The 25,471-nt window shown below is 37.1% G+C and overlaps 1 protein-coding gene across 9 annotated transcripts in view; it reads right to left on the bottom strand.

The window, feature by feature from the left end:
* The window catches only part of LOC308056225 (uncharacterized protein), a 121,440-nt gene that overhangs the window by 41,041 nt on the left and 54,928 nt on the right, over positions 1-25,471 (bottom strand). For 6 of the 9 annotated variants that reach the window (XR_013924736.1, XR_013924739.1, XR_013924740.1 and 3 more), the window contains one exon: positions 1-25,471. This exon is cut by the window's left edge; it is cut by the window's right edge. The gene's annotated coding sequence lies outside the window, so the exon portion shown is untranslated. The other 3 variants (XR_013924738.1, XM_080371244.1, XR_013924737.1) reach the window with 2 other exon arrangements.

The following is a 25,471-nucleotide window of genomic DNA, read 5'->3' as shown; positions in this document are numbered from 1 at the left end:
AACTCAGTTAACAGCTTGTCACAATGTTACTTGGTAAATGGCAATGTAAAAAAAAAGATTAAAATGCGGTGTGTAATTGCCAAAATATTTCAATTACTTCTGTTGGGGTTTCCAGTTTCCAGCTTCAGATTGCAGTCTAAAAATCACTTTATAAAGAAGCAGCATTAAATTTGAACAAAGAGTATACTACACAGCTAAATGAGACTCAGATAAAAGCAGAGAAATATATTTTGGCAGTAACTCTACAAGGGAAATGTGCACATATTATCCTCCTTCTATTTTTCTTTTAACAGCTATGGCAGCATGGCTTTTTCAGGTACACTAAGCATATGTGTTTATCTCTCCCAGATGCTTAAAAGAATATAAGCCCATTTTCTTTTACCTTTAGATTGGAAAACATACTGAAATCACTTTGAAAATCATGTTTAACACACTGTTCTAATAATTCCATAAGCTGACCGCAGACAGTATAAAATATATGTGACTTGTCAGCCTTCATAAGTGGTAACTTACTATACATGGAACAACATGACAATCCATATTCAGATGCTCCCAACTTCTCTTCAGTCTCCAAACTTCACCTGAGAGGCAAGCTTAGCCCTTCTGAAGATAGCTAAGTGCTCAGACACCCATCTAAGGCTTTCTTACCAGCTCAGACATTGCAGAAGCCACATGAAACGATGGTGCAAAAGTACCAAAGACACATAATGTCACAAACAAACCATACCAGTTGTTGGGTCAGATAACCAAATTGGTACTTACCAAAACCTCTACAGGACAGTTTCTCAGATGCCCTTTTTCTGTACTCTCTGCTGCAAGGTGCCTTTTCTTCGGCCATATCAGAGTAAAGGGTTGTGAGTAAACTGCCACTGAGCAGCACTGCTGGGCAGCTGCACAGTGGTGGTGGCCAGACCTATGGCCTAGATTTATGAATTTGTAAATTGTTTCAAGGAGAAATTTTATGTGAAATTCAGAATGTTATTAAAACATATAAACACTTCTGAGATTAGCCTTTTATTTTTGCAACAAAATATTGTGGTATCTCTCTAAAGGGTAAAAAGAAAGGAGAAGGGGGCTGCAGCATCCTGTTTAGGATTAGAGGGATGTCTGCATGCACCTCCGTGGTGAGGGATTGGCAGGCTGTGTGACTCACACCAAATTTTTTCAATGGCCTTTGCCAAAATTTGGTCATCGATTTTCCTACTAATCAGGCGATACCTCCCTGGAGAACGGACACACAATTTTACTACTGTGAAATAGTACATCAGAACAAATGTGGTATGATTCTAACTAGAGGGAGAACTCAGTACATCTGAAGAATCTCTATAGCATTTAATTTGATGATGGTATCTTGTTGCACATTTCTTTTTCTAAGACTGTAACTTCATAGAGTCCTAAAAAGCTTTGGATAAATTTCTATCTATAGGAAAGCTGCGTGCCAAGAAAGCAGAGAGACTGAAAAGCTATGAGACAGTAGTAGAGTGTTTGTTGATACAAATTACAGATAGAGCCGGGGGTGGGGGTGGTGGAGAATTGTGGAATGGTATTCCACATTACTTCTATAATTGTTCTTAATGTCAACATGTTTATTAAATCCCCTGTGTCAACATATAACATAATGTCCTAAAAAACATTAAAAAAAATTAAAAAAGTTATACAACTCTTTTTTCTCTAGAAAGCTTGAAAAGACCTTTCAATTGAATCTTTATTACTTGTTTTACATTTTCTTGGCTCAGAAAGTCTGTGATGTCAGGAAAAGTATTTTTTGAAATCTTCTGTTGGCTGTATGAAAACAGCAAGCTACTGGAATAACTGGAATGATTTTTGGAATATATCTTACTTGAGAAGTTAAAAGGAACACCTATCTTTCATTATACAATTTATCTCTTAGGAAGTCTGAGAGGTGCCTTCCTCTCTTAATTTCTCTAGTAGCACCAAACTTCTTATGCTTACAAGATATTTAAAAGGTATTGGGAAGGTTTTTTGTAAACATAGAAGTTGCTTCACTTTCTTGAAAGTATAAAAATTTGATACATTCTCCAGTGAAGTTAATTACTATTGACATTAGTATAATTCAGTTCATAGTACCCAAGCGGTGAGCAGGGTCATATGCTTCAGAGGCGCAATTATCTAACCATAGTGAAACCACGCAAAGTGATCTGCTGCCATTTAACTGCAAGTACTTAGAGTCTGATAAAAATCCTCCATTATGAAATGAAGCATTAGAACTCATTTCCCCAGAGATGTGTGCTGGTTTATGACAAATTCTTTCTTTTCTACATACTTTATGACTGGTTATATTGTACTTTTGTCTTGTCTTCAATGAAGGGGTACACTAGTAACTATGTTTGCTCTTATAAAATTCTTTTATCAGTAGACAATTATTTACCAGCTGTAATTGTATCTATTTGTACTAAAATTCACTATGCATTATAGTAAATATATGTATCATGTTATATGCATGTGATTAAATATACAGGTGAAGGGAAGGAAACATTTTCCAAGAGGAAAACCAATAGTTTTAACACACTTGAAAACTTTAAGATCAATTCTCATTTCAAAAATACCATGCTAAAATAAACACATTACTTATTCTGTGATTAGTTTATGCCCCAAGTTAGGCAGCAGCAGGGAATATATTATCCTGCTGCTCCAAACTGTGCTTTCAAGGAGGATTGCTGTTGCTCTTTCTCTGCATTCCTGCTTCTCTCTGTCCCCATGTATGAAAGCTACAGAGGCTTGTGTCTTAATATAAGGACATAGTCTGCGTGAATATCCCTCCTTTGGCTTCCTCCAGTTAAATTTCTCAGCATGGCCCATGCACGATGCAAAGCATGCTGGAGGCTGAGCACCAATTACACCTCCTTCCTTTCCTTTCACTTCTAAGATGATGTGTTTGCACCTTTGTCCTATTTCCCCTAAAACTACCTTCCACTCTCTATGTAGACAAACAATTTCTATAAATTTCCTGTAGTATACAATGCTGTTCATTTTTTCACACTTCTAGCTAATAATTACATCCAATTAAAAGGTGAGAAGGGTTGTGCTTTACAAGAAATGTATTGAAAGTGCGTAGCTATTCTAAATCGTTCCCTCCAAGCAAGCATGAGACAGCACCCCACTGCCAGTACCTCTTGACATTGTGAGCAAAAACAGTTTCTCAACTTGATATCTGCTGCTTTTACTCTGTTCTTAGTCTATCTATAATTTATCAGCATAAGCCCCTTAAGCCATGTACATCAGTCGTGGAGTCTCCACAAACAGGAGAATCTGAGATTTGATTTTGGTGGGATGTGTTGCAATGCATCTTTCTTCTATGAGTAGTTTGGGAAAGTGCTGTGGATTTTTTTTAATTATTTTTGGGGGAGGTCCTAGTAGAAATAAATGAGCTCCAGTTAACATCCTCGCTGGGCATATTGCAGAAAATTCTAAGTATAGATCTGCACACAACTTCCTTGGGTTTAGGACTTCAAAACTATTTCATATTTAAGCAAATGTAGAGAATCTCTTGGGTTTAGGAAATACAATGTATAAAGAAGCTGCAGAAAGTTATAAGCAAAGTGTGGACTGAAACAGATTTAAAAATATATACTCCTGAAAATGCCTGCATTTCCTCATATAGTGTACACACTTCCACTACATACAGACTAACCCCATTTAAGAGACTCAACAGCAACAATAAAAAGCATAAATACATAAACCACAGAGAGAGAGAGAGAACCTCAAATGTGTCTTCTAAAGATACATCACAACCACCTCAATTATCATGTAAAGACAGAAATGAGAACTCAATAAATAGAAGCTGTCATCACATGTTTATCTCTAGAATAACTGAAAAAAAAACGAACAGAAAAAGTGAACTGAAGATATAACAATTGTTGATTTTTATAAAATGTGGATATTTTTTTTAAAATACTTTATGGTAAGAATATTCTACAAGAAGTCAGACCTGCTGCTTCGTAGAAAACAAACAAACAAAACAGGATAGAGGACTTGAGGAGAACAATCTTCATCAATTAAAAAAAATATTAAATAGGTGCTCTCTTTGGGAGTGGGTTTGGTCAATAATAAATAGCTCTGTGTGTCCTGCTGTGGTTGTGGATTATTGCCTTCATCTTTTATACCCTACAATACTTGCCCCTGTAACAACAGATTTACTTAGTCCTTGGTGAAAGCTGACAGTATGAATGACAGTTATTTTTCCACATGTTTCTGCGTTTCTTATTTCAGTGCCTCCAAAGCCTTTTTTTATAGCTACCCCTGTCCAGATGTAGATGAATTAAGCATATTTCATATTTTTTCATTGCAGTATAAAAAATAGATCATCTATCCAAAAGTCACAGGGAAAGCTCTCTTCTCTTCCTTTAAGTACTCTCAGTTTGTTCTAATGTAATCGTATCATGCCCATTTAGTTGTTTAAATGAGCCTCTGATAAATACGCCACAGCCCATTTAAACAGGTGTGCAGAAAGTCACATCAATCTCCCACGAAATGCATTCATACTCTGCCATGCCTGCCAGAGCACCTGAATCATGGAGAACTGCTACTTCTTTGGACACTTTTTCTTAATTTCTTCCTTACATAACACACATCAATTAAGACAGCACATTTCTCAAAGACCAACATAGAATACTGGCACATTGCTTTTGTCCTTTCACTCATTTTACAGAACATCAGCGTGTGGGATTTTTTTCCAGAGAGGTGTAACGCAGCACAAGGTATTGAATGCGCATCAGCTGCTAAAGTGTGCGCATTGTGGGGCCTGTAAAATTTGTTATTATCACAAACGTGAAGACTGGATAGAGAGTTTGTTCTCTAGGGTCAACAGAAAGCTTAAGTTACTATTAAGTGGGAATTACAGACATAGGTATTTTGACAAAATAAAATTTTAATGAGTTCTAATATTCTGCTTGCTTCTGTTTGTTGATGAGTTAAAATCCACTGAATGATGCCAGCCTCTTCAGGTGATCATTGCTTTTAGGCAATGCCTTTACCATGTTCCAAGACTTCATAACAATTTGATTTATGATTTAGCTTAACAGCTACAACCAATTTTTGTTTACATTGTGTATTTAGTTAATGCCAAGAGAAGAATAATTTGTATACTGTATCTTCAAAGTATATAAAGTGAATGACATGATGGTTAGTTAAACAGACCACAATAAAGAACCATCAGAAGAGGTTTTGTGAAACTTAAACACTGGTCTTGGCCTGAAAAACCCTCTAAAACCAGAACTACTTTTGATTAGAAAGTTTTCTATACGGACCATAGATGAGGTTGAAGAGAACTGCCCTTTAGACTGACATAAAATACTTGTCTGATTTGGACAATTCAGTTAATTTGTTTCCCAATGGTAAAATGAGGACAACGATATTTGAATACTACACAGAGTCCACACTGAGCTGGAAGTGATGGAGTATGATGCAGTGTGCACTATAGACAAGCCTGTCGGCATCTGAAAGACTAGTCCCCTGTGAGAGACAACAGGATTGTTGTCTGATGATGTTCTTCATAGCTAGGATGGAGCAAGCATTTACTCCGAGCTAGGTCATCTGGATTCTCAGTTCAGATAGTATATTTTTATTGGCAATATATATTTCCCATCTATGAATCTCTTGACAGATTGTAAAATTACTTTGAAGAAGCAAGGGGGAGCAGAGAAGGAAATCTGACTCTTAACTAATTAAGCTTTATAATATCCCCATGAGGCATTTCTTGTTTATTACTGAGGAATTGAAAGCATGCTGCTCATCTTAATGTTAACTGGAGCTGTAGATGCTCTGAACCTTGAAAATAGATCATTTCTTTTGATGCCTGAAGAGGCTGTGAGGATTTTGGCCTTAGTGTCTATCTCAGAGTCATACATTTAGTTACTGGCAGAAATGAAAAATCAACCCAACCCAAACCAAACCAACCAAACAAAAAACTCCCCCAAACACAACCAGCCAACCAACCAACACCCCCCCACCCCAGGTCCATCCTCAGCTCTGTGTTATAACCTGAAAACCTACCCTTTCTTTATGCCTCAGCTTTGCATTGCAGGATTGTTTTAATGTATCTGCTGAAAATATATGCTGAACCGTACAAGGGAGTACAACCCATTTCAAGAGCTCTGGGAAGTATGTTAGAAACTGAATGGTCCTAACTCATCTTAATGGCTTTAGAGAATAGCTCTGTATTTTCCTGTCATTGTTGCAAACTGACAGACTCTTCCTGTGAGGAAGGTGGAAGCCAAAGAAACGTCTGCCAGCTGGTTCACAAAGATGCTCAATGTGTTGCACATTAGGGAGCCAAAGGGCCAGATGGTGAAAGCACCCAGACCTTTGAGTAGATTCCTATTCTCATTGCTGCAACCACCTACAGCTGTAGTTGGGGCAAGCCAGCTATTTCTGTCCATCTTTCCAAGTGCAATTGATCAGCCCATTACTACTACTTGGATGTAAACTGAATGGTGAACTAAAAAAAATTAGGAAGTGAGATCTCAGTGTTTCTCTTTAGCATTGCTGAATCCAGCAGCCTCACATACTGATCCCACTCAAACAATATTTCAGCTTGTGGTTTATAACACTATTTTGTTTTCTTTCCTTTAATTCCTTTCCAAAGCAGAATTATGTAGCCCACTTCTACTGAGCTTGGTATCCACCTGCTTCTCATTGGAGTCAACAATAAAACTTTGCTCTGGGTGAGAGGATAAGGAAAGATACAATTACAGCCTTTCCCTATGTGAAAATATTTTTTTATTGTTTTTTCCCCCCACACAATGGTCTGCATGCTCACCATAACAGTGGATAGGAATCACATCATCAGCCAGCTCCACCAAGAACAGGACCCCAAAAGCAGCAGTAAGAGGGAAAAATGGAGACATCAAATAGTTTGAATTGCAACCTACATACTTGGAAAAGCTTCATCTTTCATTGTAATGTCTTTCCCCAGTGCTAAGAACACACTGCAAGAAACACTTCATTTTAACACATCTTGCATTCGTTCTCCTGGCAGTGTTAAGTCTCTGTAAGTCAGCATCTGTTGCGTGTTATTACAACGTCCACCTTTTTGAGCACACAGCAGCCTGGAGGATTACATAGGCCTATTGCAACAGGACCAGAAGGCACCTCCCTTGCATTGTGCTCAGATAACTTCTGGTACAGGCAACCACACCACATACTGCCTTTTGTAACTTTGTGTAACTCCACCTCAACAACAAATAGCCTCTCTGGCCTTCACTTCTCTTGTTGGGAACTATAACCTCTCTCTCGGATGGTTAGAAACCTTCTACAGTTTTTAGCCTACACGTGTTCACCTGCATGCTATGCTTATTTCCTTTGATGTGGTCTTTGTTCCTTACCTTATACAGTTTTCTCTCTGAATTGTATATCCATTTGCAGTAGTGATAGCAACAATGATAACTCCATCTGCAATAGTTATAGAAGCAATTATACCTTCGTCTGCAAACTCAGCTTTCCATTACTTTGTTTTTTCACCCTATAATCCAGGCAGATTTTTTTGGCTTTTTTTTCTTCTTAAGAAATGAATAGTACATGGAAATTATTAATTATATGCTTAATAGGGGTAGTAGTACCCAATCTTCAATGAAGATACTTCACATGTGATATGTCGTAGGGTCATATTTGATTTCTCTCAGGCTAGATCAAATTATTGACTCACAGTTACATTAGGAAAGTTAGGCTCCTTTCCTTGTTAATAAGGGGTCCCCTCTTAAGTTCTGATATCTTATATTTAAGCTGTGAATTTTTATCCCATCAACATTATTTCTCCTACTATATATTCTGATACCCCTGTATAGATAATGTAAGAATATAATTACACACAGTATAGAACAGTGGGGGAAAAAAAAAAAAAAAAAAAAAAAAAAGAAGAAGATAAAAAGGAGGGTTAAAAAGCACCAAAAATAAATTTAAAGCTGAGGCCTTTCTTCAAACTACACTATTAGCACTACTTGTAGCTGGATCTTACACCCATCCCTTCCTCTTCCAGCTGAATTAGGAATCTTTCAAATGGAATTATATCAAATATTGCACTCCTAAAAAAGCCTCATATCATTTTCTTGGTTGAAAAATCAAGCGCTATCAGATGGCTCTGGTACAATCTTTCTCTGATACATGGGTAGTGCAACAGTTCAGAACATTTCCAGTTTACTACTACTCAGATTGACAAAGTAATCAGAAACCAATTACTTTAATTCTTCAGCTTTCGCTCTATTCATTGAGTCTCACAGTAGAACATGAGAAACTAGGTAAAAATTTAAATTTATCTTTATGCTTTGGCAAAACAGCATAGAAAAATTTTTCTTTATACTTTTTTTTTTTTTTTTTTTTTTTTTTAACTGGTCATTCATTACCTGCTAAAGCTGTCATACAAATTTTTGTTTTCAGAGCTTTCTTAATTCCAAATGACAACAAAAAGGCTAAAAGACACTCTGGAGCACTGCTGCTTGTTTTCAATACTTATGATGCGACATTTCTCTATCTAATATTATATACTCTAGTTTTTATCCAGCACACACAGGTGTTCCATTATGTTTAGCATAAATTAAATCAGGTTTACTCAAGAGAAATGCAAAAGAGCTAACATAAAAAGGGCTGGTTTATATTCAGAGAAGAATGGAGTCATTTTAAAAAAAACAATGTTTGTTCCTAGAACTATATTCAAAACATTTACATTCACCTGTTTCCAGAAGAGAAAGTCCAGTAAATACAGTTTCCAATGCCTCTTAAAGACAGAAATCAATTTCAAAAGACTGCAGACAGAAATAATGAGGGCCCCCACCCCGAGTTACAAGGAGACAAAGACCTTAAAACAAAAGGATATTTACATGCTGATGCAAGAGATCTGGGAAAAGCATAAGAGCAAAACAAAGGTTAGGAAGTTGTTATTGGAAAAAAGAAGGTGGGAACACTTTGTAGACGCTGTGTCACACCAAGCCTATCCCAGAGTCATTTGAGTCCTCAATGTCAAGCTAACAGAAACGTAACTTTGAATTTTATATTCCTATTATAATGGCAAAAGAAAGTGCAATTCTTATTTGACCTTTCAGAGTTAGGGGCATAGCTTTGATTCACAAACCCACTAATACAAAACATATCAATTCTGCATGACAATAATTTGTTAATCTACTTGTTTGAAATATATTGGAATTCTTGGAATGTTGTATCACATAACAGAAAGCTTACAACAATAGAAAAACCTAGACCATTTATGTGCCCGTACATTCCTGTCAGCTCAAAATGCTACATAAGAATAAGAAAACAAAAGGAATCCAACCTGCAAAGCAGTACTGTTAAAAATAGAGGCCTGGACTTTACTATCTTTATGTTCTTTCCAAAGAAAATAGGCCTCCCTACTTGCAAAGTCTAGGAATTTCCATTTGCTTTCATGAGCAATTATATAAAGTCATGAGTGATTATTGAAATGGTGAACATTTAGGAAAGGATTTCTTTCTTAAATCAATATATGTGAAAATAAACCCATTACAAAAACAAAAAAAACCCACAAAAACTGAAACCCCATTCTCTTCCACAGAACTGAAATAAATATGATTTTTAAATACATGTTCCTTTAAATATAGGCTTTCTGAAGATAATCTGAATAAAACTAAAATTAAGTGCTTCATCATATATCACAGAAGGAATTTATAATGTGTCTATTTTGGCCAAAGTTGTTAACATATAGTATTGACAAACATTCATCAGAAATCCAGGCATCCATGTCAGTAAAGATCTATTTTCTTCCAAGAAAATTCCTGTGAAGAAATTTCAAAGGCGGCTGTCAAATCTAAAACCTGCTAGGTGACTGGTTTGGGTTTAGATGTTAGGTACAGACAAGCCTGTAATGTTAAAGAACAGTTCAAAATCAGATATTTTTTTTTCGTCTTCACAGTGCATGTGGACGTGAGGTTCTTCTATCACGAGAATAGTTTCTTACTAATGCTCAAACAGAAATTTACCCCCAGGCTACCCAGCTCACTTGCACTAGGTAAAACTTAGAATCAGAATCATGGAACCATTTAAGTTAGAAAAAACCTTTAAGATCGTCATGTCCAACCATTAACCCAGCACTGCCAAGTCCACCACTAAGCCATGTCCCTAAGCACCGCATCTATACATCTGCAAGTATTAGAGCATTGGAGTCTGATGTCATGGAAATATGCTGTCAGCAACTCAAGTACGCTGATTTCCCTCTTGATTAAATAGCTATTAAGAGTTGTACTGGGTCTGGCTGAGCCCCGTAGCAGCCCTCACAGTGTTGTGCTTGTGTTGGCAGCTAGGAAGGTGGCAATAACACACCAGTGTTTTGACCGCTGCTGAGCAGTGCTCACACAGCATCAAGGCTGTCTCTCCAGCCTTCCCCCTCCCACACCCCACACTAGGATAGGTGTGGGAAAACTCTTGGAAGAGAACATAGCCAGGACAGCTGACCCAAAATGACCGATCAGATATTCAGTATCATACGAGATCTGCTCAGATATAAAAGCTAAGAGAAAGGAGAAGGAAGGGGGGACATTTATTATTTATGTCTTTCTTCTGGAGTAACCACTACATGTACTAAATGAAGCTTTGCTTCCTGGGAGGTGGCTGAACATCACCTGCTGATGGGAAGTAAAGATTAACATCTTTCGTCTTCCTTTGCTTTCACAGATGCAAATTTTTCTATTGCTTCATTAAGCTGCTTTTGTCTTGACCCACAAGTCTGGGGGGGTTTCATCTTATTTACTTCCCCCCTGTTCTTCTGAGGAGGGGAGTGACAGAGCAGCTTGGTGTGTACCTGGCATCCAGATAAGGTAAAACCACCCAAGAGCTTAAATAATTCTATTACGTTAAAAGTTGCCAAGGGTCAAAGGAATAATAGAAAAATTTAACCTTAGATGAGTGAATCAAAAAGACTTATTTTAGTGTTTAAGGATGTGTGCTTTGACTCAAAAGTTAAGACAAAAATCAAGGACCTGAATCTCACATAATCAGCAGGAGTTTAGGAAATACATTTTATCGAGCTCTAAAAAAATCAAATTTCATAGCAAAAATACAACTGAGCAGGCAGATCCTTTAATATGCAAAAAAATCCATGCCTGAAAAATCTGGTTTTGTAAAAGAAAACAGGCTTGAGCACATAGTGCTGTTACTAAACAAAACTAGCAACAATCTTTCAGGTGGCAGGGGCCTGTAAGCATGAATGGAAATTCCTCCAGCAGAAATTGTGAACTACCCACCTCAGTGAAGTAGCACAGGAGAGTCCCAGAGGCACCAGCATCCAGAGATGTGCACTTCTTGGGCAATCACAGTATTTTTCTTCCACAGCCAGATGCACCCTACACAAAATTCTGAATATTTCCTAATAACTTTTGGGCACTGCTATCAGGTGAGTCTACTTTGGTGGCACTCATCTGCTATTTTGACGTTAGCTCTGGGTGTACAGTGGCAAGTCTATAACCTTTCTGGCTTCTTGTTCCTCAAGGTCACCAACACCATTTCCCTCCAAAATTCAAAGTCTTTAAGGGGCAGAAAGTGAAATGTACTATAAATGTTTCCTCTACCCGTGTTAATTCTTTACTCTTACCTTCTCAGATATGTTTGGAAATGATACAAGTGCATCTGAATCCTTAAAATTTGAAAAACACTTATCTCAGGAATTTTATCTATATAAATTTTATGCAGAGGGATATCAAATATAGTAATATATTATTAGTTAATTCTCTTAAAGAAATTATTTTCCTCAGTGGGGAAAAGGAGAGAACTAGCACTGAATTGGTGCCAATATACCCATAAAACCCTTTCTTGTCTTCCATTCCATGGTATAACAAAACTCTCCTAGTCAACGGAAGATAACTGCACTGCCTTGTTTCCCTTAAGCATCAATAGTAAGAATACCTGGGAGAAAGAAATCATACTATCTGTAACTTCATATTCAAGCTCCCTAAATTAAAAATTCTACTTGAACAGTAATGTTATTAGTCAAGAGCAAATAGGCTAGACAGATACTTAATGTAATGTACTATAAGTTAAGGGGGGGGGGGGGGGGGGGGGGGGCAATAAAAAAAGGGAAATAAAATGTGTCCATGTTTAACAGATGGCCAAATAATTAATCTATCACCAACTTATTTAATTACCTAGTTACAAATTTACAGTGTGCTACAAGTACAGTACCTTAGAAATTAAAACCATACATCCAAGAATAAAATCTGATTCAGGTCTGTTCATGTTAAACCATACTTCTGCAGAAAAATGCAAAATCTAAATCACTATTCCCATGTCTGTGTTCTCTGGCTTTTGTGTATTTTCACCTGTATTACCAATTTTACATCATTCTCCTATGGGCCCTGATCCAAAACTAAAAATCACTGAGAGATTTGGAACTGCTATTTTTTCCCCCTCAACATCCCCAACAGAACTGTTTCCATTTACCAAGCAACAACAGAACCTATGTTTTGCACAGGGCTGTAAACGTGTTTTTAAAAAGTTAAGAGATGTACTTAGGGAAATTAAAAAAACACAAGAAAGTGCAATGTTTTAAAGGTTGAAAGGCTAGCTAAAGCTACACCAAAACAGGCAAGACCAAAAGCAACTACAAAACCAGCAAAAAAATGAAATGGAGCTAACCACAATCATTGTTCCTCCTGAACTAAGAAGTTAAAAAGCACACATCAAAGAACAAGGTCTGAGACAACCTGCTGCAGAACTTAAACAAAAATCAGGGTTCTTGGCATAAGAAAAGAACTTTAAAGCACTTATCTCACACTGGTTTTGTTTTTTTCCGTATCTCAATGCTTCTTCAAAACGAAATTGGGTTTTGGGTATTTAGCAGTTTTTATGAGGCTTGCTTCTTTTTTAGAAACTTTGCTACCAACTTGTATGTATAAAGAATGAGGAGGAGGGGGAAGAAGAGGCAAGAAAATCAGCTGAACCTTTCCAGTCAATTAGTTATGCATCAGATAAGTTGTTTTCTACAGCTGCACAACTGAACTTCTTTTTTGATTTGGGATTCAAATTGACTTATAAATATTGAAATTATAAGCTTAAGGAAATGGTATTATTTGATGCATAGCCTATTTCTAAGAATTAATCTAATGGAGAAATCATGGCTAAAGTGTTACCATTTTAGTATGGCAGAACTGCTATTTTACTAACACTTTGCTGACCCTGTAGTCATGATTATGTGTAGTGATTATTGTGGTACCGTGCACTATTGCCTTCATCCTATACAGTTCCCAGCAGTTCATTAGGTTGGATTTTCATTCAGAAGTGCTTTCCTCACTGTTAACTATTGCAGTGCTAAAGCACCTAACACCAGTCTGTTTCACAGACCGCTTATGCAGGATCTATAGTATGTGTTTCTGTACCGGTTCCTAGTATTTTAGGGTTTTTAGGGATGTGAAATTAGCCGTGTAACTCAGCCATCCTCCTACAGTTCACCTTTTTACTTTTGCAGCTCCTTGAACAACCCTTTCCTGTACATTATAATTAATATTCACTTTCTGAGAGCAGACTATCCCCAGAGTTTTGTGATTATAGCTTTATAAAGAAACCAAACTGTTTCAGCAGCCACAGTTCACATCCAAGGCACTGCTGAGACAAGCAGGTTACACAGAGGTCAGCCACCACAGATTCCTTCCAGTCCCAGACTACGACTTCGAGTGCTTTGACTCCTCATGTGTATGACCGCAGTAATGAAAAGAATCAAAATTATTATTCTATTTCCTGACACCTTGTGAAAAATTGAAATTTGATTTCATTTTGATCTGAAACAAATCCCATTCAATATTTTTAATAAATTTTAATAAAATCAAAATCAAAAATATTTTTTTCCACTGAAGTGAGCTGGAATGCAGGGTTGAGTGGCCTTCTTAAGGACACTGCAATCTAAAGGTTAAATCTCTTCTCCATCTCATTCCCGAGATTGCTTTCCATGATACATAAAAAAGAGCAAGGACTTAAATTTCCATCTGTTATTCAAATCCCAAGCCAGTTGTCATGCTGTCAAATCTCTGCATACCCTTACTACTTCCTACCAAGAACTCCATTAACCAGTAATACCACTGTGAAAATTCAGATAGAAACATTCTAACCCATTTGGTTTTGTTTCTTTTTTTTCTGACGGGCAAGCATTTCCCGTGCTTCTGCTGGGCTCCTTTGCTGACCAGATTCACAGTTTAATGGCATTGCTATGTAATTCCCTATCTCCTGTGTAGAGTCTCATGCAATGTGAATGATTTACAGGCTTTTAAGCTACCCAGCTATCTCACAACTGATGTTCATTCACCACTACCCATCAGTAAAGCCCTTCACTAATTTTGCTGAACCTCTAGCATTCTAGACCTGTGATCAATCCCATGCACTACAATGAAATGTGGGTCAGACTACTATACATGGGTAGCTCTGCTTTTCAATGACCTGTTTTTAAGAACCCTTGATTTCTTACTTCCATTTCAGATCACTTCTGTCTCTTGACCCCAAGAGTGCAAGGGTCAGGTAAAGTTGTTTCTGAAGATCTTTCTAGCACTGCTTCTATTGGCTGTTTTAATATCTGGTTGGTTCATTTAAGCATACTGAATTTTTTGCCCACACCATGCAAGACTAACTGCCAATGTTGCCTTCCAATGGATAAAGTTTCACAGCTGTCCAGGTTTTACAAGTTCCACCAACCTTAAGCATCCAACTCTAAGGCATATTTCATTCTTCTCATTAATCTTTGTGCATCCTTTGGTCTGTGCTGTTACCCTGCCTCAGTGAAACCTGCTTAGAGAGATGTGCCATAAACTATAACATAGGTTGAGAGCAGTATCCATTTAAGGATGCAACCATTTCCCCAGCTGATCTCTTTTTTCTAAACTGATTTATTTTTCTCCCTGTGCTAAAAGTTTGACTGTTTCTTTAACTCCCTGTTTGATGACATTTGCTCCTTAGCAAGTGTTTTATTTCACCACTCTCAATAGCCAGTATCAACATTACATTGCAGCAGATGTGGGGGGCTTGTTAAAATACAGGCTTTACAATGATCCTGAAAAAATAACCTTTAGTATATAACAACTTGCAATACATATGACTGCTACATAAAACTTACATAAAACTAATTCAGTACATTCTTTGCTACCAAGAAAATATTAAACACCACCATCTTGTTAATCAACTTTTGAAAAAATTACTTTGACTTACAAAACAGTCTCTGCATTGAGAACAGTATCTCAGCTGTCATATATGTTCATAAAAGTCAGTTGCGTTAAGGTATATCATCAAATATAGGTCTGTTCCCTGCAGTACTTTGTTGGAAGTCTGTTGGGAGTTCAATTATTACTGGGAAACTTTAGGCTACCAATAGTCTGATTATAACACTGAGGGGTGGGTAACCAGTCAAACATTCTAGCTTAAGTTCCTCCTCATGTTGAAATAACTTCCAACAGCAGCCTGTTTTCCTCAGTAATCTGTCATCTAAATCTAAGCTAGGCATGGCCCCAGATTGACTGAATACTCCCGAGGCTCAGACCTAGTGTTCAGAGGCTGTGTCACATCACAATCCAACGAGGAATGAATACAGCTGACATTAGTATCAGCTGTGTTAAAAGTGTTACAGTCTCCAGCAACTGATTTCAGTTTGAACTGTGCTGTTTTGTTTTTTATTTTCTCTAATAACATCTGATACATTTCTAAAAAACACATTAGATAAGCATAGAGAAGAGAATTTGCAAAGACAAGCAAGAAAAAAGGGCATGTCTAAGAACAGACTTCACACTGCAGGGTGATATTTTTGGATTTTGTACTCTGGAAGTCTGGACATTTTAGAAATCAATGTGTAGTCATTCAGGCGTGCATACAAGTTACAAACTAAAATGAACCAGCTAGACATAGGACTTAGACACAGGGATACAAACAATTGAATGAAGACACAGCTCTGCAGTCAAATATAGCCTTCTTACCAAATTCCTTTGCTCAGAACAAATTCTTAGTTACCAACTACAGTAAAACACTGCCAAAAGATTTCCCAGAGATCTTAGGGATGAGAAGGTACTTCAAGCAAAAATAGTTCATGATGGTTATGGGTCAAAAATAAAGCAAGCTGGGTTCAGAATGACCTAGCAGTACCATTAAGGTTGAGCAAAAATAAAATGCATCTTGAAATGAGAAGATGTGAACGCAAACTGAAACTCAATTGTTGCACAGGCACAATTAATATAATTGTAATTAACAAAAAGGAAGTAGAAATAAAAACTAAAAATGTGCCCAGTATAAAAAATAGGTTGCATTTGAGAATTCAAGAATTAATACATATTTAAAAACCTGGGTTTTAAACTTCTGAGCCTGAGGGCCTAAACATCAAACCAGTTGAAACTGTTTACCACTTCTAAGAAACATGATCTGGTTTCAGCACTTCTTGTTATGTCTTACCTTAAGATTCAGTTTTTCACATGTGCTGATTTGTATTACTATTGTAAGAAATTAAGCTTAAATATATGTTCTGATTATAGTTTTAGTCTAGCAATTGACACACTGTTTTGCTGATTGACTGGATATCAAGCAAAAATGAACTAAAAATCAAATATAATATATCAATATATTATTATATTACAATACAATAAAGGAAAAGAGCATGCAATATGATAAAAGGAAACAGTACTAGTTTTTATACACAATATGATAAAAGAGCAATAGGAGTGAAGCATCAAATCGTCACCACAATGTTACAGAGACTAAGAAAAGGCTACATCACCAATTATCACCTTAACACCATTCAGGCCCACACTTTGGTTGGGAAGCCCCGTTGCAGCCAGCGCCAGGAGTCTCTCCGTAACTGGGAAAATTCCTATGGGGTGCATCCACCCGTAGGTGAGGCTTCTGGGCCAGTCCCAGAGCTTGCCCACCTTCATACTCAGTGAAAAACAAAACCAGTTTACATACCTAGTCTATGCAAACTTTTAAGTTTATTCTAAGTGCAGGCGTGCAGTATCCCATGATCTATAAGGTTCACACATGCCAGGGACATTGGCCAGACACCAGAGTGTGGTGGAGTTACTGTCATGACCCACCTGCACACAGTATTGTTGCCTGGATGGTCCTGCTCATATCTTGCTTGTTCAAGGTGCTCAGAACAAACACCACCTGCTCATTAAAGTCATCCTTGAGCTCCCCGAGCTCACTGTGCAAGTTAAACAATTCCTAATTAAAGACAAAGACTTTTTCATAAGCAGTAATCAATTAATAAATTTTCACCACACACAGTGTTTTCATCAAGGAATGGTTCTGATACTGCAAAAAGTACATTAAAAAAAAGTAACTGTGTTCTTCTATAAAGAATTTTTGTGTGGCACAGCTGGCACATTTGAAAATAAAGGACTGTAGAGCTGGGATCATGAGTTACCTTTTCATCAGTGAATCATGTTAAATAATTCACACAAATGAAAGAGTGGATATGCACTTGTCTGAAAGACAGGAAAAAACTCTCCAGAACTAAACAGAACATTTCTCCCTACTAATTATTCAGACTGGCCCTATGCAAGTTAGTTTATTCAGAGTTTAAAGACCAAATAGGCCGTACAGCATCTTTCTTTCATTTCAAGAGCATTTTTTCCCATATCCAAAAAAAATTTTGACTAATTAAATTTAATGCTGCTTCTATAATATAGAGATTTTTTTTGAAATTTCATGCAAACTTCAGAGGAAGGAGAAAGCATTGGTAATTGTTACAGGAAAAAATATAAGTATTTAATATGGACTCATCATCCTCAGGCAAAAGGGTAAAGTAATAAAATGGCTTCTGCTAAAGTCTTCTGGCTGCCTGAGAAATGCCTGTTGCTCAAGGAAGAGAAGCAGGTTCCTGAAATATCCCACCAAAGCCCTTCCAAAGGGGGTACACCCGCTTTCAGATCTATTAGCAGAAAGGTGGCAAGTGAACTTTATTCTCCTGGCCGACTCCTGTTGAAGTCTCAAAGCCTTGGAATAGACATACACACTGCTTGTGGCAAATTTCTCCACGGTTTGAGGACTTTTGTGTGTGGACAATAACATACCTCTATCTCATTTACCTAACATAATCTGTGATCATACCAGCATGCCTTTATTAGGCTTCATAAGGCTTTAGGTTTGATAAAATTCCCTGAGGAAGGGAAAGGAACAGGGAAAAGTAGGATGCTTCGGAAAGCTTCTCCTGTCTCAAGGCACTGTGTGCTGCTGGACTCCTGGCCATCATATCAGCTCACATACTACAGCCAACTTGAATTCCCGCCCCACCTCCCCTTCTGTCCCTACTGATATGTAAATTCACATTAAGACTTACTCCTTTGAAGTGTTGACCAAAGCAGAGTCTACTTTTCTGAGCAAGTTGTAATAACTCCATAAGGGTACATGCAAATTAAACATATAATCTATCAGTGTGCCATAGTGTGATGCCAGACACAGTGGACCGAGAGATTTGAGTCAGGGAAGAGAATGCAAATCCATGAGACTGTGAAATATGTTCTGCATGGACCACATGGGCCAGAAAGCCAGATATAGTGTAAGCCTGATTTGTACTGTAAGCGGGGGTGAGAGCATGTGCTTTAACATTTAATCCATGCCCAGATTTCCCTTGGCTGATGACCTTCTTAGTTCAGCCCAGAAAGCACACTAGTATGAATCTGTTGTGGCTGATCAGGAGCCATAGCATCCACCATGAGATACATCAGCATAATGTTCTCAGTAGTGAGATTTTTGCTTGACATTCATCTAGAAGTGGTACAGATTTTCAAGCCAAGCCAGACAGACAGACATTAAGAAAATTAGTTTCTATCTAGTTACTACTGTGCTCCCACTTTCTTTTAACAGGTGGAAAGAGAGCAGGCGTATAGAACATTAGGCATCTCAGGTTAGAAAGAATACGGAATATTTCAGCTATTGTGTTGAAATGTAGGCTGGAAAGGGTTAGGGCTTTACAAAAAACCTGTTAATTCTAAAGTATCTGAACACTGTAATGTGAATCTGAGTGCTTTCAAGCCTGCATCATAAACTTTTGAAAATGGTTCATAACAGTAATAATACCAGAGAGATTTATCGTTACTGCAGTTCCTCCTTGCTTTAGAAGAAAGTTCTTTACTCTCAGTCTTGCCTCAGGCCATTAAACAATAAACCAATAATTACCAGAAAGTTCCTTGGGAACTGTTGGCTCATTATTAAAGCAGGATATGGTTAAAAAAAAAACAAGTGGAATTTTCAGAAATTACTTCACATAAAAAAAATAAACAAAAGCTGATTTCTTTTCAATGCAAATTTTGTGCTTGTACTCAATTCATATGCTACAAAGGCAAAATAACCTAAGCCATAATGGGCGATATTAAAATGAGGTTTGCAGCCTGAGGAAGAGAAATGTCAGTTGGAACCAGCTTTCTAAATAAACCAGGGATTACAGTGTGGATGAAGCGTACAGTGGCCAGTCTGCAAATGGAGGTGCTCAGTTGCTAGGTGTTAGCTAGGTGCCACTTCACAGTCTCTTTCCCATTTGTTCCTTCAGCTGCTTTTACTTGCTTTGCCACAAATTCTCACTGTGCGTTTCACAAAGAGACAGTGTGGGATTCAGCTGCCCCCAGGTAAGTCAGCAGGGCCATCAGAGGCACTGCAGTGTGCTCTGCGAGGCACCTGGAAAGGTGCTGCTGCCCGCTCCTCCTCTGCCTGCCTGTCCCTGCAGATTCCTTGGCTGTCCTGAGCATTCTAAATGGCACCGAATGACTCTGCTCAGGCCTCTGAACCCTGCCCAGGGTGTCTAATCCTCAGTCCCTCAGTGAGCCAAGAGGCCCCAAAAGCAAATCAGACAGCTGGGTAGCTGGGTAGCAGGCTGAACTGCACGGACACCGGGTAATGAAAAACAAGATGCTTTGAGATGACTGTTTCCAATTTTACAGACAACCTCAAGAGCACTCCTGAAATGGCTGTTTGACCATTCTAAGCACAGCACAAGTGCATGCACGTTTCTAAATGTCTTTTAACCACTCCTAATCAAATATTCTTAATCATAGAAAACATACAAAGACCTACTAGATCAGTCAAAATACAATCTTAGAGCTGAGTGTATGGGCACTTTGATGTATAGAGAAGCCTGTTGTAGATAACAGTCTCAAGTGCAACTTTGCAAATTAGGTAAGCTCTTGAAGTTTAAGATATAAATTATGCACTGACTGAGTAAATGGAAGCCAGCTAAAGGTAAATAAAGTTAGCTGGCCAAGAGCAACACGGTAACATTTTCTTTTAAAAGTTGCAAGTGAAAAAAAGAAAGATGAAAGACAAGATTTTCCACAGTGTTGCATGATGGCCCACATCTCTGCTGTCTTGAATTCTGCATGAGTCTTACTGTTCACTTGGTGTAAACAATGTGCTCAGATGTAATAAGTTTTCGGGGATCACAGATTTGTTTCAAACTAAATGTAATGTGAAGGGAAATGCTAATGATTTCTAATTGTATTAATGCATTAGGATTGTTCAGTAACAAAATAAACAATTCTTTGATTTTTTTCTCATTAAGTTCATATCTGAGAACACACAGCACATAGTGTTGCAAGTATAATAACTGGGACATCATTGAGGATAACTACATTAAATCATCCACAGTAGAATTACCAGGGCTAAACACCTACTGATGTATTCTACTACATGATCTTCAAGTCCATGTGTGTTCATAAAGCTACATTCAGGAAGGAAAAACTAAGTTACCAGAATCTTTTCAGTAAGTGTATAAAAATACTACTAGCCTCCTGCTTATACTTCACCTGGTGAAAGTGCTCCTGAAAATATGGTAGCTAAGGAATATTGCCCCTGCATAAGAACTGCCCAGAAACAGTTTATTAGACAAATTACCATATTCATCTGAGCTGTTAGCCCAAGAATACTCACCCATGTAAGAAATTGTTCTAATGTGTTATATAGTTTATGAATGAGCTGTCTCTATATAGCATCGCATTTCAGAATTAAAGCTATTACTGTAAAATGCAGGAAATTGCATTCATGGTTAATTGCATAATTCATGAACTCAGGCAAAGTGTGAGCTTGGTAAATATGTAAAACTTTTCAATCAACTCAAGTAGAATGAAAGAGGAAAACACATTATTGCTGAAGCTTTATATAGCAAATAAATGTTGAGTGGAGGAATGCATTTTGGTTTACGTTCTCCTTTAATATTACAGAGGGAAAAGTCATGAGTACCATAAAAGTAAACTGGAATTACCTTGATATTTTTGTTTTTCTCTTATGGGGAAGATATAAAGATTCAAAGATTTCAACTACTTATTCAATCTAATGTTGATTATCTTGACTTACAAAGCACCTAACTGAAAAAGTTGATAGCACCATACAATTATTTACATTTTTATTACTTTTGATAGGAGCAAAGGGTGAAATAGGAAGAGATAACTATCTCTGAGGTGCAAGTATCTTTGAAAGTTTAGAATTTAATATTAGATAGAATATACAAGCCTGCACCTCTAAACTGCTTTTTGTAACAATCCCTATTTCTTTTCAAAGCCAGCTTACGCAACAAGGAAGAGAAAATAAGAAATCTTTATTCAAAAGATCATTAATACATTGCTAAACTTAATTTTTATCTTTTTAACGAAGACCTGTTTTTGAAATCTATTAATGATGTGCCTGATCTTGGTCATGCCAGCACTATGGTATAAACTTATGGCTATTACTATCAGGCTTGCTAGTACTCTTCGACCATGCTTAAAATTTTTATTATATATGGTGTTTTCTTTTTTAACTTTCTAGAGGGGAACTGAACAACATTGAACAATATTATTTAAAGCAAGGATTTTAATCCAAGCAAAACAATTTTTTTTCAGACTAACAAAATGTTCCATTGTATTCACATTTTGTTCATTTTTTTGCTGTCCTTTCTCTTTCATATCCCATTTTATCAGGAATGCATAAGTAGCCAGTCAAAATAGAGCATGACCATGACTTTTGCAAGGGACTGACCTCACGCTAGTTTCAGAGTTCAGCCAACATACTACAGGTATGAATTTCTGCAAATAACAGAACATCTGCAGGACAGCTGGGGGAAAGCTTTGAGAAGAGCTAGTGTTCATCCATCCCTCTGTAACCACCTCCAATTCCTGTTCTGGGCTTAAGGACCTTGGCTGTTTTGATATACCTCTATCTAGGTGTATAAAATATGGATAGACATCAAGCGTGGTTTACTAAGCACTTTGAAACAGAATGATTCTTGCTTCAGTTTCTACTTCAGAAGTTGGAAACACTCTAGGAATAACCTAAGAACCTGTCCCTCAGGTTTGATATCTACATCAACACTTTATTTCTATAAATGTTGTTGATGTCTATTGCCCTGAAGTATCAGACCACAGACTGAGGTGATTACAAAAGGAGTCAAGAGCCTACCTTGAGAATGGATCCCATAATCTACAGAAAATCATCATCTAGGAAAAAAAGGACATGAAAGCTAAATGCTGCAGAGTTGCTGGTAGACTGCAACTTTCTCTTAGATGTTTTGAGCAACTGTGTTATTTGGAACACTGTTTTATAAACATTATCACTAATGAGCATAGCTGTGTTTTGCAGCAGATTGTTCTCTATCAATGCATTGCACATAAAAGCATCCTACATGGAGTCACCGGTAGAGTAGTTTTTGCAGCTAAGAAGAATTTGCCTTCTCTTGCTGCAGCAAGGCTAAGGAGTATACACAGGAAAACATGGACAGCTTTGAATTAATATGCCATAGATAATAGTCACTCGCAGTACTTTTACACAGAATCTGAAACGTTTTGAAATTAAGAATCAAGATCAAAGGCATGGGTTTTCCACACCCATATATTTATTTGCCCTGTGCTTGAAATTTAAAATGCAATTCAAGCGCTGCAGAAGAACATAGGAGATTGTAGTAATCCACTGCTGAGCCACACGATACAAGTGACTTACAAGTAATGATATTTGTGACAGATCTGCCGCATAAGGAACATGATAGTGTTTATTACTGCTAGTGCTTCTAAGAATGTGTTCTATGGATAGTGCAATATTCTGTAGCAAATGTGAAGACTCCAGTATGAACAAATTAGTCAAAGATTATCTTACCTAACAGTTTCCTAGACTTATAATATCAAGAACTGATTGATCTCAGTATAGCACAGCAAACAACAGAATAGTTGATTTTACCAGCTGTTCTGACCAACTTTCAGTTTTTAATTGCTTTGTAACCCTTAGCAGATCTCTCTCAGGACCTAAACTCTGAGCATTTGATAAATATCAGGCTATCTAGCACAAGAAAATATATGTGCAAAATACTGAAAATGCTAGAACAAGAACAACTGTTGCTATACAAATTACTATTCAGTAATAATGAAGTGTAGGTCTTTCAACAAAACCCTGACTCCTCTCATTCCTAAACTAAACCAGGTTCTGTCATGGCTTGTTAAAATGTAGAGCTAAGGAGCTTGCCAGGAATGTACAGAATGGTATCGCTGAAAGAACTACTTGCCACACTGACTGATGATGCCATCGTAATGTACATCATAGTACCCTTATGTTCTTACCAAGAACCAAGTAATTTTGTTACTTTGTTTACATCGCTGTATAAAAGCAGAGCAAATTTACAGCCAGATCTTTGAGACTCAAGATGTCTGAAAGAAATAATCCTACTTGTGGAGGTTTCTTATGTTAAAAGCTGCTGCACTGCGGAAAAAAGGAATGATAGAGTCAACAACAGAATGGAGAAGAGATGCACGTCTATCACACAGTTCAATCTGTAGGCAGAGCAAAAGGTCAGTGTGTTGCTACCTCTCATTAAGTGAGCAAGATGTACGTGCATTCTGTGAAAGAAAAAATTTCACTAAAAATATTTTGATGTTACTTGTCCAATAATCCAGAAAACACTGTGTTTTCTGTGTTCAGCAAATGGCAAAAATATAAACTGGTTACTGCTAGTCTTACAATTAGAAATCCTGCTTATTTAAGGGGATCTCTCAGAATTAGCTTTAACCATTTGTTTCTCTGGAAAAGAATTCCAAGTCAAAGGTTAAAATTTCCACTTGTAGGAATCATCCTTCTACAAAAAGGCTTTACCAGATGGATTCTGATTTTTTGAAATGGACATAAAAATAAAATAAAATGAAAGCCTCAAGAAAATACAACAAAATTTTAATGTCTGCCATGAGAATTATTTTTTTAAAAGCTAAAATGTAATAAACAGAATTTTTCAATGTCAAAACTAGTTACTGTGAAAAAAGGAACTAACAGTTTTCAGCATCCATTAATAAAATGACACATGTTTGAGGAATTTGGAAAATTGGGTAGAAAAGAAAAAAAATTAATATTCCAAAGTAGTACCCAAATAAAATTAATTACCTCAAATGCTGACTGACTGGTTCAACATATCGCAGAAACAAGGCTTTTCTTCCTTCTGTTCAGTCTGAACCCAAGGTTTTGTCACACAATATTCTTGCCTGGACAAGAGGGGAAAAAAGCAATTTACCTTTCCTAGAAAAAAAACCAAAAAATTCCCACAAGAGAAGCTGGGAAGTACAGTTATCCACTTCCTGAAATGTGCTTACCTGGACTTCCAGTGCTCAGGTTTGAAGTTATTTTTCTAGGGTTTTTTTTTGTCCACTGAAGGGCTTCTTACATCCTTTTTCTAATAGCAGTCACAGCAGCTGCTCTTTGTATGAAGTTGTACTCAGCTTGAGTTACAACAAAAGTTTGGTGGTTTGTTACGTGTCATTATTTACTGAAATGACCACCTGCTCAGTGCCATTGAAAACAAATTAAAACTGCCCTAATGTAAAGATCTTCTAGTCTAAAATTCTTAATACAGTCCCAGTACAGAATTATTCTGTAAATAATGTAACATCCTGGCAGGGACCTCCAACCATTTGATGAGCCTTAGGTATTCTACAGAAAATATAGTTAATTATAGGCAATCTAATCAAAGTTTTAAAGCTGACAGTGGCCTTTCTGTATAAATGTATTCTTCCACAGAGAAAACATTAACAGCCTTGGGCTTCACTGATTTATGACAACACAAGATAGAATAAGGCACAGCAGAAACAAGATACTGGAAATGCCATTGAAGGCAAATAGAAAACATGAGATGTCGGGAGGTGAGAGAGGAAACAGTAGTAGCTAACATGAAGACAACAAAAACTGAGAGCAACATAGCCAGCAAAGTGAAGAACAACATTTTTAGTAATTGTGCTTGGAGAGAAAGGCCTTACAGGACTCAATGAGGGAGGACTAAATGAGATCAATAGCTAGAGGTGACTTCAGGTTAAAGTATGCAGAATATTAATTGCATTAAATATGTAGTCTAAAACATGCTGTATGGATTTATATCAGGTTTAATGTTCCATTGTATTATCAAGCTTAATAATTACCTTTAAACCTTTTTACTTTAGCATTCCCTGTAAAGATAGATATATATATATAAAATTCATATAGCATGGTATAAAAAAACCTAAAATGAGTATTTAAAGCTTGAGAGAGTTGCACTACATACATCTTT

This window comes from Falco punctatus (genome assembly GCF_963210335.1).
Source record: "Falco punctatus genome assembly, chromosome: 1".
Lineage (NCBI taxonomy): Eukaryota > Metazoa > Chordata > Aves > Falconiformes > Falconidae > Falco > Falco punctatus.
Note: the sequence above shows the minus strand (reverse complement) of the source record. Positions and strands in the feature narration are given on the sequence as shown.